At 36.8% G+C, this 15,199-nt stretch overlaps 1 long non-coding RNA gene across 2 annotated transcripts; it reads right to left on the bottom strand.

The window, feature by feature from the left end:
* Positions 1–279: 279 nt before the first annotated feature.
* On the bottom strand, positions 280–6,747 carry LOC113100948 (uncharacterized). 2 transcript variants are annotated; one of them, XR_003289857.1, is made up of 4 exons: positions 6,579–6,747; positions 4,133–4,311; positions 798–2,976; positions 280–512 (listed from the first exon to the last, which is right to left on the bottom strand). It is a non-coding gene; the product is annotated as an uncharacterized LOC113100948 (long non-coding RNA). The 2 variants fall into 2 exon arrangements; XR_003289858.1 differs by lacking the exon at positions 280–512 and adding an exon at positions 573–686.
* Between the last annotated feature and the right edge of the window lie 8,452 nt (positions 6,748–15,199).

Here is a 15,199-nt window from a genome sequence, read left to right as displayed (position 1 = left end):
ACCTTCAGGACATCGAAGAGCCAGATCTAGACTGGGACGTAGCAGCTACTTACGATGTCTGTGAAGATATTGAAGCTGTTGTTCCAGAATCTGAATGTGCTTTGAGTGCAGATGGATTGAGGACTCTTGAACATCTGCTGAATTCAACTGCTCCTAATATCTCTGTCAAAGAACTGAACTTGCTTTGGCGAGAGTTTGTAAAGTGTCTGCTATTGCTCTCTGCCGGCCTCATAATGCTGAGGAACTCTGTGTTTGTCTCTAGCTGCTGTGTAGGTTACAGTACAGGAACATGCATTTACTAGAGGCAAGCAGAAACTATGCTGACCATATCGAAGCTGACAGTCAGGATCAAATGTGCAGAAGTAATGGAGACATGTCCCTGACCAGTAATCCACTGCATGAAACTGCTGACGGTGATCTTGTCTTGTTCTGCATCTCCTTTAGTGCAGTTTGTTTTATCACCTGTTCACTGTCATCTTCAACCCTGCTCTCCTTACTGCTGCTCCCTTCTTCTGCGGAAAACACACACATCTATGTCTGCAACCTTACTTGTGTTAACAGGATCTGAACTTGGACTCACAAACTGACTATATATTTTTTCAGGTCTGGAAATCACATAATATTCATCATATAATATTCACCAGATATTTCATTCATTTTCATTACAATGGAAAACCTGTAAAAAGCTGCAGATGAGAGTCTACGAATGAGTATAATGTCCCAAAAACATCTAACCCTGATGTGTGGATTGAAGAGAAAGGAGGAGAGTCAGATGGACAGAATCACAGATACTACACCTGACAATGTCTTCCTTTCATCACATGTTAGGATCCTGTGTACCACATGCTACGATTCTTTCAGAAAGCTCAAGCAAGGCTGTAGTGTCTGCAGTCTCAATCTAAAGAAATACGGCAATATTTATTGTTTAAATTTCAAGATAAGATGGACAGAATTCAAAGTAACGAAGCACAAAGTGGTTTAATGGATGAGAGATGTGCTATAATGTTCTGTTCATTCATCAGCTGTAAAGAGACGATCCATCCTTGGGATTTACCAATCAGTTTGTAAAGATGAGATTGGTTCGATTAAAATTGAGACATCAATGTTTTTTTACCCAGCTGTAATGCTAATAAACCTTCCTGAAATTGTCATTCTGAAAGTCTGTAATTGAATACTTCCAATTTTTCCCAGTGCTCCCTCCCTCAAATAATCTAATATTACTTAAACAAAAATTAATTAAAAAAGTCCCTATAAATTAAACTTAATTGCATCTCTTGTGCTTGTCTTGCTTTTGTCCCGTTACAATGAAATCTTGGTTTGGTCTATCGTCAGCTCTGAAAGAAAATCAATTTAGCTAAATAAAAATGACTACCACACACAAACAACTAATGGTAAGGACTGTAGGTTAAACCAATAATTTCATGAAAACACAAAGCATAAAATAAAAATAATAACTTTTCCCCACAGGTACTTGCATGTGCTTCAATAAAGTCTTCTGAATGCATGGCAGAACACACAGGACAAGATACCTCACAAACAAATGCAGGAAAACACTTCAAACACAGAAAAACTGAATTTTCTCCAGTCATTACTCCAGTCTTCAGTGTCACATGATCTTCAGCAATCATTCTCATATACTGATCTGATTCTCTTAATATCAGTGTTGAAATGGTTGTGCTGCTTCATATTTTCTTGGAATCTCTGATCATTTTTTCTGGATTCATTAAGGAATGAAAAAGATTTGGAAGGACATGGGGATGAGTAAATTATGATAAATTTCATTTATGGCTGAAGTTTCCCTTTAAAGGAACACAATCCCTTTGAGAACAAAAGTTATGATAATGTTTTGATGTAATCCATGATCTCTCAGAGCTTCCACAGACAGCAAGGGTTCTCCAGCGGCGAAGACACAGAAATGTAGTAAGGACATTGTTAAAATGGTCAATGGATCATTAATATGTTATGTGTAACAACAACATATAAACTTACCTTATCAATCTGTGATTGGTGTCTATGTGCATCATGGATTTAGGCCTTTACGCTCTTGATTATCAGCATGGATTTTAGCCGATAGCCGATAGTTAGCGATCGACTATCAATGCTGATTAATCACCAAAACTGATCAATCAATCAACATCTATTATTCATTTCTTTTGAAACAGAAATCCAGAAATATATCCAAGCTATTTCATCCTCAGAGAACTCCAAATCTCTTCAGATGATAAACCTGTGCCGGCGTTTCATTTATTTTGGTGAATATTAAGTCTATATTCTGTATTTCATTTCTAATTGATATTGTGCTTTGATTCTCATTTTATTTGAATAGGTACTTTTACATATGTTTTAAGACTGTTTTAAGGTTTTAAGACCATGCAAACAAATGAAAATACAAATAATTAAAAGTAAAATATTTATGTGTGAAGCTCTAAATCACTGAAGCTCATTTCAAAATAAGAGTTTTGAAGTGTATTTTAATCAAGATACAGCAGGACACACATTTCTCATGATGATATCAAGTGGAAGCTCCTCTTCTCCAGATGACAAACATTTTAATAAAAATAAACACATATATACAAAGGTTACACACTCAAATGTAAGACTGGATTAAAATATAAGAAAATGTACAAGTGATTAAGTTTTCTATTTCTGAATTTCAGGATACACAGTTATGATGATCTATATTAAATCTGGACAGCTCAGGATATAAGCCCATCACTGAAAATATCACATTGATTTTCTTGGTTTTCAGTGCTGTATAAACATATCAACTATTTTCTTAATGTCCTTTGGATAAAAACATCTTTTGCTGAATTTGTTTAGTTTCCTTGAAGCTTGTTTCTTCTGTTCATCAACACTGCTCCACACATTACACTTCCATGCATTCATTTAACTTCACATCACTGATTCCTGTAGCGGCTCTTATTCACCATCAGCTGATCCTGAGGAAACTGAACTGACGTCTAAATACTGAGAGTCCTACACTAAAACACACAGACAGTCAGATATGAGTATGAGACATTACTGCTGTCACATCACATCAGCAGATCCAGCTCAGAAACACACAGTATATTCATATTACAGTCAGAGATATGAATCAGAGTATGTGAGCGGAGCGTGGAGTGGAGCGTGTGATTTTGACTGGAGCGAGGAGCAGATCTTTTAAAAGTCGGAGCGTCGTGGTTTTCACTCGCTCCAAGATCGCTCCAGCACCGCTCCGTCACGAGTACAATTCATGCCAACAGCCCGTAATATAACTGGATATTTAGCAAGAAATCACATGTTAAACATATTTAGCTAGCTTGATAGATGAGGATCACTCAAATCAGAAAGAGTGTGAAGGCTATGACGGCGATATGGACATGAGCGGGAAGTTATAGTTCTCAAGGATGTTTGATTCTTCTAAATACTGAATATTTTCAGCTGAAAGCATGATTTAAACACGTAGACTACTACAACACTTAATTATTCACACGCAGACACTTTCTCAATAATGCATTCAAACAAATGTAATCTTACAGAGCTACTTCATCTGTATCTGATTTTGAATGAGCAGAAATCTGTAGAAGAAATGCATCGATCCGTAGTAAAATAACTGGAGAAAACGTTTCATCATAAACTAAATTTGCACCACAAAACCAGAAATTATAACTTTTAATGCTGACATATGTTATTTGTCATGTGGTAGGAAAAAGTTTTGTGTTTTTAATTTTTTTTTAAATATACGTTATGAACAGAAGTTGAAGTGTGTAATTTCACAGATACTGAAATACTTTAGACGTGGAGCGGTGTTTCTGATATCAGTGAGTGTGGAGTGGAGCGGAGCGGAGTGATAATTAAATGATCGGAGCGCGGAGGAGAAATTGTTGACGCTCCACTCCGCTCACATACTCTGATCTGATGAACAACTGATCATAGATTAATAACAGTGAATGATCAACAACTCTCTCTTTATCATTTACACACAGACACACTGGAGGAGATGAACATATTCATATATTCATAGATCATCACAGAATTAAACAGTTTAAAGTACAGAAACTAAAGTGGAGCTGAATTATTATCTTATATTCTCCAAATATGTCTGTTACTAAACTTTGTCCATTTTAAAAGATTTAAATAATAATATACTCACAGTAGTCTAATGTCTCCAGTTTATAACGTGGATCATCTTTCAGATCAGAGAGTAACTTCACTTCTGATAGTCGTAGATTATTCTCAGACAGATTCAGTTCTCTCAGGTGTGAGGGGTTTGATCTCAGAGCTGAAGTCAGAGCAGAACAACCTTCATCTGTGACGCCACAATCTCTCAACCTGTAGAGAACAATGACACACTCTTCACTCTCTCAGATCAGATCAGTTTAGCTGTGAATCCATTAGTAAAGAGAAAGAACAAATCAATGTGTGATGAATCACTGGACTGAGATTTAAAATGTCAAAGAAAAAAAAAAACATGATCATAAATAATTTAAAACCTCATTCAAAAAGAAAAGAAAAAATAACCAAAATTTATTTTAACCAAATACAGTCGTGTGATCAGCTAGAGACAGTCTATTATATAATTACATCACAACCGTTGTGAGTTTATGACAGCATTACCAATCTCAGATTCTCACCGTCATTCATTAAAAGTCACCGGGTCGAGAAACACGTTTCAGTGGGGATCCTAACCTACAGCCTACATGTGTACAGAGTAGTGCTGTGTGTGTGTGTGTGTGTCTGTGTGTGTGTGTGTGTTTCTCCATCACTCAAGGATATCAGATCCTGAGATCTCCTTCACTGTGAGATATTATTCATACTTGCAGATAGTACTCACACCTCAATGTACTGCAGTGCTTTACTAAACAGTAGGTAATAACATATTCTTTCTCTGATTCTGTAGATTATAAACAGATGGTGTCTTCTAGTGTCCTTCCTTGTGTCTCTTCCTAAAGCCCCCTACACCTGCTCCTAATCACACTGAAGCTGCTGATCAGTAAAGCTGTTCTTGAAGCTGCAGGAAGAGACTCACGCTTCTGAGTTTGGGAACAATATGAGCTGCATGTGATTGATTCTCCAGAACATCTGATCAACACCAGGACAACACATATAGATTTAATTATACATATGTTAGATGTTTTATTTCAGTGTTTTGAATATTTTCTCATGTTTTCTTTAATATAAACACCTCTCTGAGCTCATATACACTGGAGTAAATGAGAAGAAATGCAGATTTGTACTCGGGTCGGTCTCCTCAAAAGCCCACTGTTCTTACTCTCTCACTGATCTGACTGCTTTCTTTAGTATTTGTCTGCTAACAGTCAAGCCAAAAGCAGCTCACGTTACTCCTCTCCTCATCAGGTTACACTGCTACCAGTAGCCCCTCGCATCAAATTCAAGATACTGATGCTTCTACAAGGACGAACACTGGCACGGCACCAACTTACCTAAACTCACTGGTTCAATCGTATGTGTCCTCCAGAAGTTTGCGCTCATTTTCAAGAAAACATCTAAAGACTCATCTTTTTTGCCAGCACTTAAACAACTAATACTAGCACTTTTCCTTTTCTTGTCTATCATATTCTTAATTTTTATTTTTTTAAACCCATCCTGTCTCTGTGTTCTGTACTAGTCTAACTGAGACTTGTCATGGCACTTGTATACTGTTGTTGTTCTCTTGCAATCTCTGATTGCTTCTGTTGTTCTCATATGTAAGTCGCTTTGGATAAAAGCATCTACTAAATGATTAAATTTAATTTAATTTTAATTTAAGTGTAAATGTAAGCCTTTGCTAACAAGACGAGCTATTAGCACTTAGTGTAACAGAATCCATTTAAAGGTGTTGCTAATGCAGAAACAGCTTTAACATGAACACAGAAGTCCACACATGAACAAGAAACAAAAGACACACAATGTTTTACTTTCTGTATCTCTGTCTCTTGAGTGACAGTCGTCTCATCTAGGGCTGTCACGATATTAGATGTTTCATATCACGCTTATTGTTGCCATAAGAATTCACAATATCGATATACTGTGATATCTATAGAAACCTTGGGGGGAAAAAGATATCAGTCAAAATTATTTTTTACTTTGTTTAATAAGTTGCTGAATATGCTAATATGCTGAAATTAACATGAACTAAGATTAATAAATGCTGTGGAAATATTGTACATTATTATTTGTGTTATTTATATATGTTAACTAATGTTAACTAACATTAACTAATGAACCTTATTGAAGAATGAACGTAGATGAGGCATTAAGTGCATAGCACTGAGACCAACTTAACATTTTATAGAGTTTAATGTAGAAATGTTTAATGTATTTACATGTGCTGTTATAATAAAAGAACTGTTCATTTTAAATATTACGATATATCGTCACACACTACATTAACACGATAACGATAATTGTTGCTTTGAATATCACGGTTATAGTCAACACCGGTATATCACGACACCCCTAGTCTCATCCAATCAGAAGCAAATATTACATTCACAAACAAAACCTAATTTTGTTTAATTTTGTCTGACATTCGGGCTTTCTGGGTGATTTGTTTTTCACTTCACAAATATTTTACAGTGTGTCATATATAATCTTACCACAGTATCTCCAGTTTACAGCGAGGATCCTCCAGTACAGCACAGAGACGCTTCACTCCTGAATCTCTTATTTTATTCTCAGACAGACTCAGTTCTCTCAGGTGTGAGGGGTTTGATCTCAGAGCTGAAGTCAGAGCAGAACAACCTTCATCTGTGACGTCACAATATCTCAACCTGTAGAGAACAATGACACACTCTTCACTCGCTCAGATCAGATCAGTTTAGCTGTGAATCCATTAGTAAAGAGAAAGAACAAATCAATGTGTGATGAATCACTGGACTCAGATTTAAAATGTCAAAGAACAAAAAACATGATCATAAATAATTTAAAGCCTCAATCAAAAAGAAAAAAAAAATCTTTATTACACTGTCAGGATTTTTAACCAAATACAGTCGTGTGATCAGCTAGAGACAGTCTATTATATAATTGCAGCACAACCGTTGTGAGTTTATGACAGCATTACCAATCTCAGAATCTCACCATCATTCATTAAAAGTCACCGGGTCGAGAAACACGTTTCAGTGGGGATCCTAACCTACAGCCTACATGTGTACAGAGTAGTGCTGTGTGTGCATGTGTGTGTGTGTGTATGTGTGTGTTTCTCCATCACTCAAGGATATCAGAACCTGAGATCTCCTACACTGTGAGATATTATTCATACTTGCAGATAGTACTCACACCTCAATGTACTGCAGTGCTTTACTAAACAGTAGGTAATAACATATTCTTTCTCTGATTCTGTTGATTATAAACAGATGGTGTCTTCTATTGTCCTTCCTTGTGTCTCTTCCTAAAGCCCCCTACACCTGCTCCTAATCACACTGAAGCTGCTGATCAGTAAAGCTGTTCTTGAAGCTGCAGGAAGAGACTCACGCTTCTGAGTTTGGGAACAATATGAGCTGCATGTGATTGATTCTCCAGAACATCTGATCAACACCAGGACAACACATATAGATTTAATTATACATATGTTAGACGTTTTATTTCCATGTTTTGAATATTTTCTTATGTTTTCTTTAATATAAACACCTCTCTGAGCTCATATACACTGGAGTAAATGAGAAGAAATGCAGATTTGTACTCGGGTCGGACTCCTCAAAAGCCCACTGTTCTTACTCTCTCACTCATCTGACTGCTTTCTTCAGTAATTTTGTCTGCTAACAGTCAAGCCTTTGCTAACAAGACGAGCTATTAGCACTTAGTGTAACAGAATCCATGTAAAGGTGTTGCTAATGCAGAAACAGCTTTAACATGAACACAGAAGTCCACACATGAACAAGAAACAAAGACACACAATGTTTTACTTTCTGTATCTCTGTCTCTTGATACAACTATTGTGTTTTCTGGCTTTCTGGGTGATTTGTTTTTCACTTCACAAATATTTTACGGTGTGTCATATATAATCTTACCACAGTATCTCCAGTTTACAGCGAGGATCCTCCAGTCCAGCACAGAGACACTTCACTCCTGAATCTCTTATTTTATTCAGAGACAGACTCAGTTCTCTCAGGTGTGAGGGGTTTGATCTCAGAGCTGAAGTCAGAGCAGAACAACCTTCATCTGTGACGTCACAATATCTCAACCTGTAGAGAACAATGACACACTCTTCACTCTCTCAGATCAGATCAGTTTAGCTGTGAATCCATTAGTAAAGAGAAATAACAAATCAATGTGTGATGAATCACTGGACTGAGATTTAAAATGTCAAAGAACAAAAAACTTGATCATAAATCATTTAAAACCTCATTCAAAGATAAAATAAAAATTCTCTGTCAGGATTTTTAACCAAATACAGGCATGTGATTGGAAACATCACAATTATTAATGATTTTGAAATAACTTGTAACCAGTGTTGGGAGTAACGGATTACAGTAACATATTACTTTTAGCTGTAACACAGTAGTGAAAGGCATTACTAATAAATTTTCAGTAATATTTTACTCCGTACTTGTTCAGTAACGCTTTACAACACACTTTAAGCCCAAAATTGAATTGTTCAAAGAAAAGAGAAAAGAATAAAACAGCAAAAGCGCAGGACATGAACGAATCAAAGATGCAGCAAATTAGTTCCATTTCCTGTTTGTGGTCAGTCAATAGCTGCGTGTGGTGTCCACGTTTGGAAATAAAGACTAAACGTCAGCTTCTGATATATTTGTTTAGTGATGTTTTTTCATTCATCTCTCTCTCGCTGGTGTAACTCTGTATTGTGTGACGTAGTCCAGTGAAGGTGTGTTTAGGACGGGGTTTACAGGAGTGTGTGAGGATACTGTCATGACACAGAATGATCTCGTCCTCTGTGCTCGAGGTCCGAGGCTATTAGCTCCGTCCGGCTCGCTGTTAGCCTCGGCTCACACTGGACAGTGGAAAAGAGGCTAATGAGTGAAGATAGCAGAAGACTGTACATTCACGAGATGGATGTGTGCGCATCTTGACATTTTACAATTGTATATGGCATTAGAGTTTACATATAGTCCTGTTGTGTCTAATATGAATAGACCCAAGCAATTCACAGATATTGCCAGATAATCTCTTTACCTCTACCATACTTGTAACAGACTTGGATCGTTTGTGATTCTGGCTGTCATCCTGTCTTGTGTTGTCTTGATCCTTCACTTTGTCGATTATAAGCTCTATTGTTAGTAGTCTGGATCGCCCACAGTCATTATGCTACTCCTCTACTGGAGCTAAAATGCTCTGCAGTACATTTTGACATTTCAGAACGTTAACTTCTATTTCTGTAGTTATTTTGGTGAAAGTAACTCAAAAGTAATACTGGAGTCATGTAACGCATTACAATTCTGAGACAGTAATATTGTGATGGAAGGAATTACTTTTAAATGACAGTAACAAGTCATCTATAATGTTTTACAGTTTGGAAGTAATTTGCACAACACTGCTTGTAACGCTCGGCCTAAAATAAGCTGACTACACAAATAAACTTTTCTGTTACCTCTTAATAGTGGGGTTTGAAGGAATGCAGGAACTATAAATAACCACCGCAATAAAGAATGAAGGCCAACCCAGCGTGTATTATACAAGAAGACAGAAGAGAAAAAAGTACTAGATATACACAATATATACAATAAATATATGAGGGTGAGTGAGTAATGTCCTTGGAAGTCCAATGGGGCTTCTCGGGTCGACATTAACACACTGACAAAATTATATTCAGAATTAAAAATATTTTTATACCACTTTTTAATGTGTGATTGTGTAAAGGTGATCACCAGATACCAACCTTTCGTGAACTTGCTTACACTCGTTCTCATGGAGGGTCTCTGTGTGTGAGTGTGTGTGTGTGTGTGTGTGTGTGTGTGTGTGTGTGTGCGTGTGTGTGCGTGTGTGTGTGTGTGTGTGTGTTCGGTTCGGTCTCACCGGTGCAATATTTGGAGTCCGGGAGCAGGTTGAGAACAGCGCTGTCCTGTGACGAAGTCCTCAGTAAAATAATCCAATGGCGTCAGGTTATTTCCACGAGGAAGCAACTCAAAGTCACAGATAAATACAGCAGGTAATAAGGATCAGGCGATCGATCCCTAAATCCTAAAGTGAGCACATTGACGTCACAGGGATTCCCGCATGACGAGCGAACTCTCGCGAGAAGAAACAGAGTCCACAGTTCTCAACGGGGCAATACAAACACAGAAACGTTAACCCTTAAGGCGCCAGGGTTTTTTGGAAAAAAATGTTGTATTTTGGCATCAAGATTTCAAAAGCTTGTGACTTGAAAGGGCTTAAAGATAGAGATCTACCGTCAATTAGAAAAATGTTTGGCATGATCGAAAGTTTACGTGGGGTGTAAATATACTAATCTAATTTGCATAGTATGACGTCACCATGGGCGACTATCTCGAATTTCATAATATTCAGGAAATATTAGGTATTGAATTGATGTTTTAACATATTTGCATGTTTTTGTGTGTGTATATGTCTTTTTTATCCTCATTCCAAATGATCAGAACAGAGGAAGCCAACAATAAAACAGGAGAAAGTACTAAGTGCTGGGGAAGTTGTGGCCTAATGGTTAGAGGGTTGGACTCCCAATCGAAGGGTTGTGGGTTCTAGTCTCGGGCCGGACGGAATTGTGGGTGGGGGGAGTGCATGAACAGCTCTCTCTCCACCTTCAATACCACGACTTAGGTGCCCTTGAGCAAGGCATTGAACCCCCAACTGCTCCCCGGGCGCCGCAGCATAAATGGCTGCCCACTGCTCTGGGTGTGTGCTCACAGTGTGTGTGTTCACTGCTCTGTGTGTGTGCATTTCGGATGGGTTAAATGCAGAGCACAAATTCTGAGTATGGGTCACCATACTTGGCTGAATGTCACTTCACTCACTTCACTTCACTCACTTACTCACTTAAATTATTACTTTATCACTACACTATATAGTAGTAAAACACATGTGAACAGTAGCTTACTTTTTGAGAAAAAAAAACGAGAAAAGTAGTAGATTATTACTATATTACTGTGCCATAGTAAAATACATGAGCCTATTTTTTGATCAGTTGACCATCTATCTGCCCAATCAGGCATCTATGTGACACAGTTGGTAGTTCTTGAGAGCATGGTTCCTCTCATTCATGGCATGACACAGCGCACCTTCTCCACACAGACTGCACCTGTACTGTCTGCCGGCCGAGTATTAGAGCGTGCGCGATCAGCAACAGCTCTCCTATGGACACTATGACCACGTTCACCTCTGTTACCCGCTTCCCCGTTGAGCAAAGGCTCGAAACGATCGCTTGTTCGTGCTTCGTGAACACTCTCGCCTTGCACGGTGGCACCATTGCGCTGCAAAGATGTACCGCGAGACGTGCGATCATTAGACGGCCGATCGTCATTTCCAAAAGGCAAATATTCCCCTTCAGACTCAGAATCGGTGAACAACATTTGCAACACATCCTCTTTGTATTAGCCATCTGGCGATTTTCTCTCATAAATCTCACGATTTACACTCACGATATGAAATAAATTGCTCCCGCATCAGTAACATGAGAGCTCGACACTTTGAACAGAAACAATGCATAATGTTGGTCTAGAATCAAAGTACTACGTGTCTGCCATCTAGTGGAAGGGAAAACAAATGAGATATTACACCATATAAGGAACTACAGTCTATTTTATTAAGGATGACGTCTTGTTGCAATGTTGCGACTTTGGCGCTTAGAGGGTTAATAACAGCTGTGCCACATCAACAATCAGATTAAAATTTAATCAACAGCTTTATAAACGTATACCTCTTATGTGGCCGAGCAAAATAAAGTAAAATTAATATTGTGAAATATTATTACAAATACAAAAAAAGTTTAAAATTTAAATATTAAATGTAATGTTATTCCTGTGATGCAAATCAGAATATTCTTCATCATTATTCCAGTTTTCAGTGTCACGTGATCTTTTAGAAGTCATTACAATTTATTTTAATCTTAAGAAACATTTCTGATTATTATCAATCTTGAACATTTTGCTACTTCATATTTTGTGTTGAAATGATGCACTTTATTTTTTTGATAAATATAAAGTTTAATGAACAGCATTTATCTGCATTTATCAATATATTAATTAAATTGGTAAATGCATTTATTAAATAAAAATTTTAAATTCCTTCACACAGTTTTTGTCGCTTTCATGAATGATTCTTTTTTTAAATCTTATACAAATGTTTGAGTGGTATCATAGTTTACACAAAAATATTAAGCAGCAAAACTGTTTTTAACATTGATAATAATCAGAAATGTTTCTTGAGCAGTAAATCAGAATGATTTCTGAAGGATTGTGTGACACTAAACTTCTTTGTAAACAACAACAGATTTATAAATGTTTCTAATGATGAAAGTTGTGTTCCCAAATACAAATTAAAGCGTCTCAAACCAAGCGCAGCACTAACAGTGAATCAGAACCAGAAACAGTACAGTAACAGCAGACATGGAGCGTCACACTATAGTCTTTATAAACTCATCCCTGCAAATAGTCTCTTATGTTAAATCACACTATTCATTACACAGCTGAGCTTTATATTGATCTGTATTTATATGTACAGAGTAGTGGTGTGTGTGTGTGTGTTTCTCCATCACTCAAGGATATCAGAACCTGAGATCTCCTACACTGTGAGATATTATTCATACTTGCAGATAGTACTTAACAAGACGAGCTATTAGCACTTAGTGTAACAGAATCCATTTAAAGGTGTTGCTAATGCAGAAACAGCTTTAACATGAACACAGAAGTCCACACATGAACAAGAAACAAAGACACACAATGTTTTACTTTCTGTATCTCTGTCTCTTTATACAACTATTGTGTTTTCTGGCCGATTTGTTTTTCACTTCACAAATATTTTACAGTGTGTCATATATAATCTTACCACAGTTTCTCCAGTTTACAGTGAGGATCCTCCAGTCCAGCACAGAGACGCTTCACTCCTGAATCTCTTATTTTATTCAGAGACAGATCCAGTTCTCTCAGGTGTGAGGGGTTTGATCTCAGAACTGAAGTCAGAGCAGAACAACCTTCATCTGTGACGTCACAATATCTCAACCTGTAGAGAACAATGACACACTCTTCACTCTCTCAGATCAGATCAGTTTAGCTGTGAATCCATTAGTAAAGAGAAAGAACAAATCAATGTGTGATGAATCATTGGACTGAGATTTAAAATGTCAAAAAAGAAATCAAAATAGCATAAATAATTTAAAGCCTCATTCAAAAAGAAAAAAAAACCTCCTTTACACTCTCAGGATTTTTAATGTTTTATGTAGACATTAATGCAAATCTATTTAATGACACTATTAATTACACAGCTGAGCTTTAATTTTATTTTTCAATCTGTATTAATATGTATGGAGTAGTGGAGTGTGTGTGTGTGTGTGTGTGTGTGTGTGTGTGTGTGTGTGTGTGTGAGAGAGAGTGTATGTGTGTGTGTGTGTCTGTCTGCAGTAAGAGTGTGTTTGTGTGGAGTCACAAATACACAGAAAGACTTTCACTAATGAATGACAGGAAAAGTTGTTTGTAGAATAAAAAGATATTTGTGAATATGGTTTTTATTTTCAAATATCATTATATTTATTTGCCAATATTTTTATATCATTTTTAATATATTTTTTTGTTAATCTCAACATTCATTTGTGGATCATAATCTTTTAATTTGTAATTATGCAACAATTCTATCTCCATGCACCTAGCCCTAATATCAGTTATTAAAATAATCAATATTCCTCCATCGCTAATCTTTATGTATATATAATATCACTGTACTATAAACACAGTTTCATCTCTCAGAAGCTGCTGGTCACTGCAGAAGAGTATTTGATGAATCAAGCTGCTAAAGGAGTGTTTTCTGCTTCCTCCTGATCACTTCTGAAGCAGAACAGCAGCGGAGAGCAATGAGGAGACGAGGAGAGAGATCACATGACATCAGCTAATCAAAACAGAGCGCATTTATCATAAACCCAGCGTTTCTGACACAAATATTCATCTTTTCAACATGAGTCACTGTTTGAGCAAAAACACCTCGACCTTCTGAAATCAAGATACATTTACTGAAGAAGAAGAATCACTTCAGATAGAAAGACCTGTTTTCTGAAGAAAGAAGTAAAGATTCTGCTAATGGCAAGAAAAATTATCGTTTTCCCTTTGAATTATTAATATTATTTTTCTTACCTCATTGGCAGCTTTTTTATCTTACTTTGAGCAAATTTTTTTCCGAAAACAAGATTTAAAATCTGAAATAATTTTGCTTCTCAAGTTAATTGATCTTGATTCAGGAATGTTGAGATATTTGTTCTAGAAAACAAGACAAAAATCCTAAGAAAATCATTGTTTGCAGTGAAGTAAACTGAGCACTTCTGAAGTTCTGTGTTTGTTATTCAGAACAAATTCAAGCAGCAGTAAATCTCAAGACTGTGTGCATGTGCTTATGTTTTACTGTACGCTACACAGCACTGCATCAGATTTAGACCGTATTTCACTGTATTCTTCACATAAAATCAAGAAAAGCTGGTTTACTTCACATCGGATCATTAAAAGTGTCACCTGTTCAGTGCATGGATTTATATTCTGAATGAATCAAGGTGAATCATTAATCAAGGGGTTTCAGAACGGCAGAATTCACACAAATCTCTGCATTAATTCAAGAAATCAACAGATAAATGAGTAAATGAGAAGAAGGAGCAGGTTTGTTGTGGACCTGAACCGTGTCTCTGACATTGTTGAGCAGCGCTCGAGCACTAAAACTACTGATGAACTTTTCCTGAAACACACAGAAGAATCTTCTCCAGCAGCGTGTTCACGAGAGAGAAGCTCTTCATTCCTCTCCTTCACAATCATAAAGATCATCAGTGGTGTCCTGCACATCATTGTTTTGAGCTGACTGTGAGATCTGATGCTCTAGAGCTGGATTTGTGTTTATTATAGTCTTCAGATCCTGATCTGATATATAGACCATCTTTTATTTCTGTGTTTGGACACTAATGTTGTGAATCAGAGCTTGTTCTGTAGTCATTCACAGAAATGAGTCACATCTGAGTTTGTAAAAGTCATTTTCACAAAAGGCTGACGTGTAACTGGATATTTAACACAGATCTCATTAAATGACAAACTCTTAGCTTGTTCTTTTATTTGTGACA

This window comes from Carassius auratus, unplaced genomic scaffold (assembly GCF_003368295.1).
Source record: "Carassius auratus strain Wakin unplaced genomic scaffold, ASM336829v1 scaf_tig00217423, whole genome shotgun sequence".
In the NCBI taxonomy this organism is placed as follows: Eukaryota; Metazoa; Chordata; class Actinopteri; order Cypriniformes; family Cyprinidae; genus Carassius; species Carassius auratus.
Note: the sequence above shows the minus strand (reverse complement) of the source record. Positions and strands in the feature narration are given on the sequence as shown.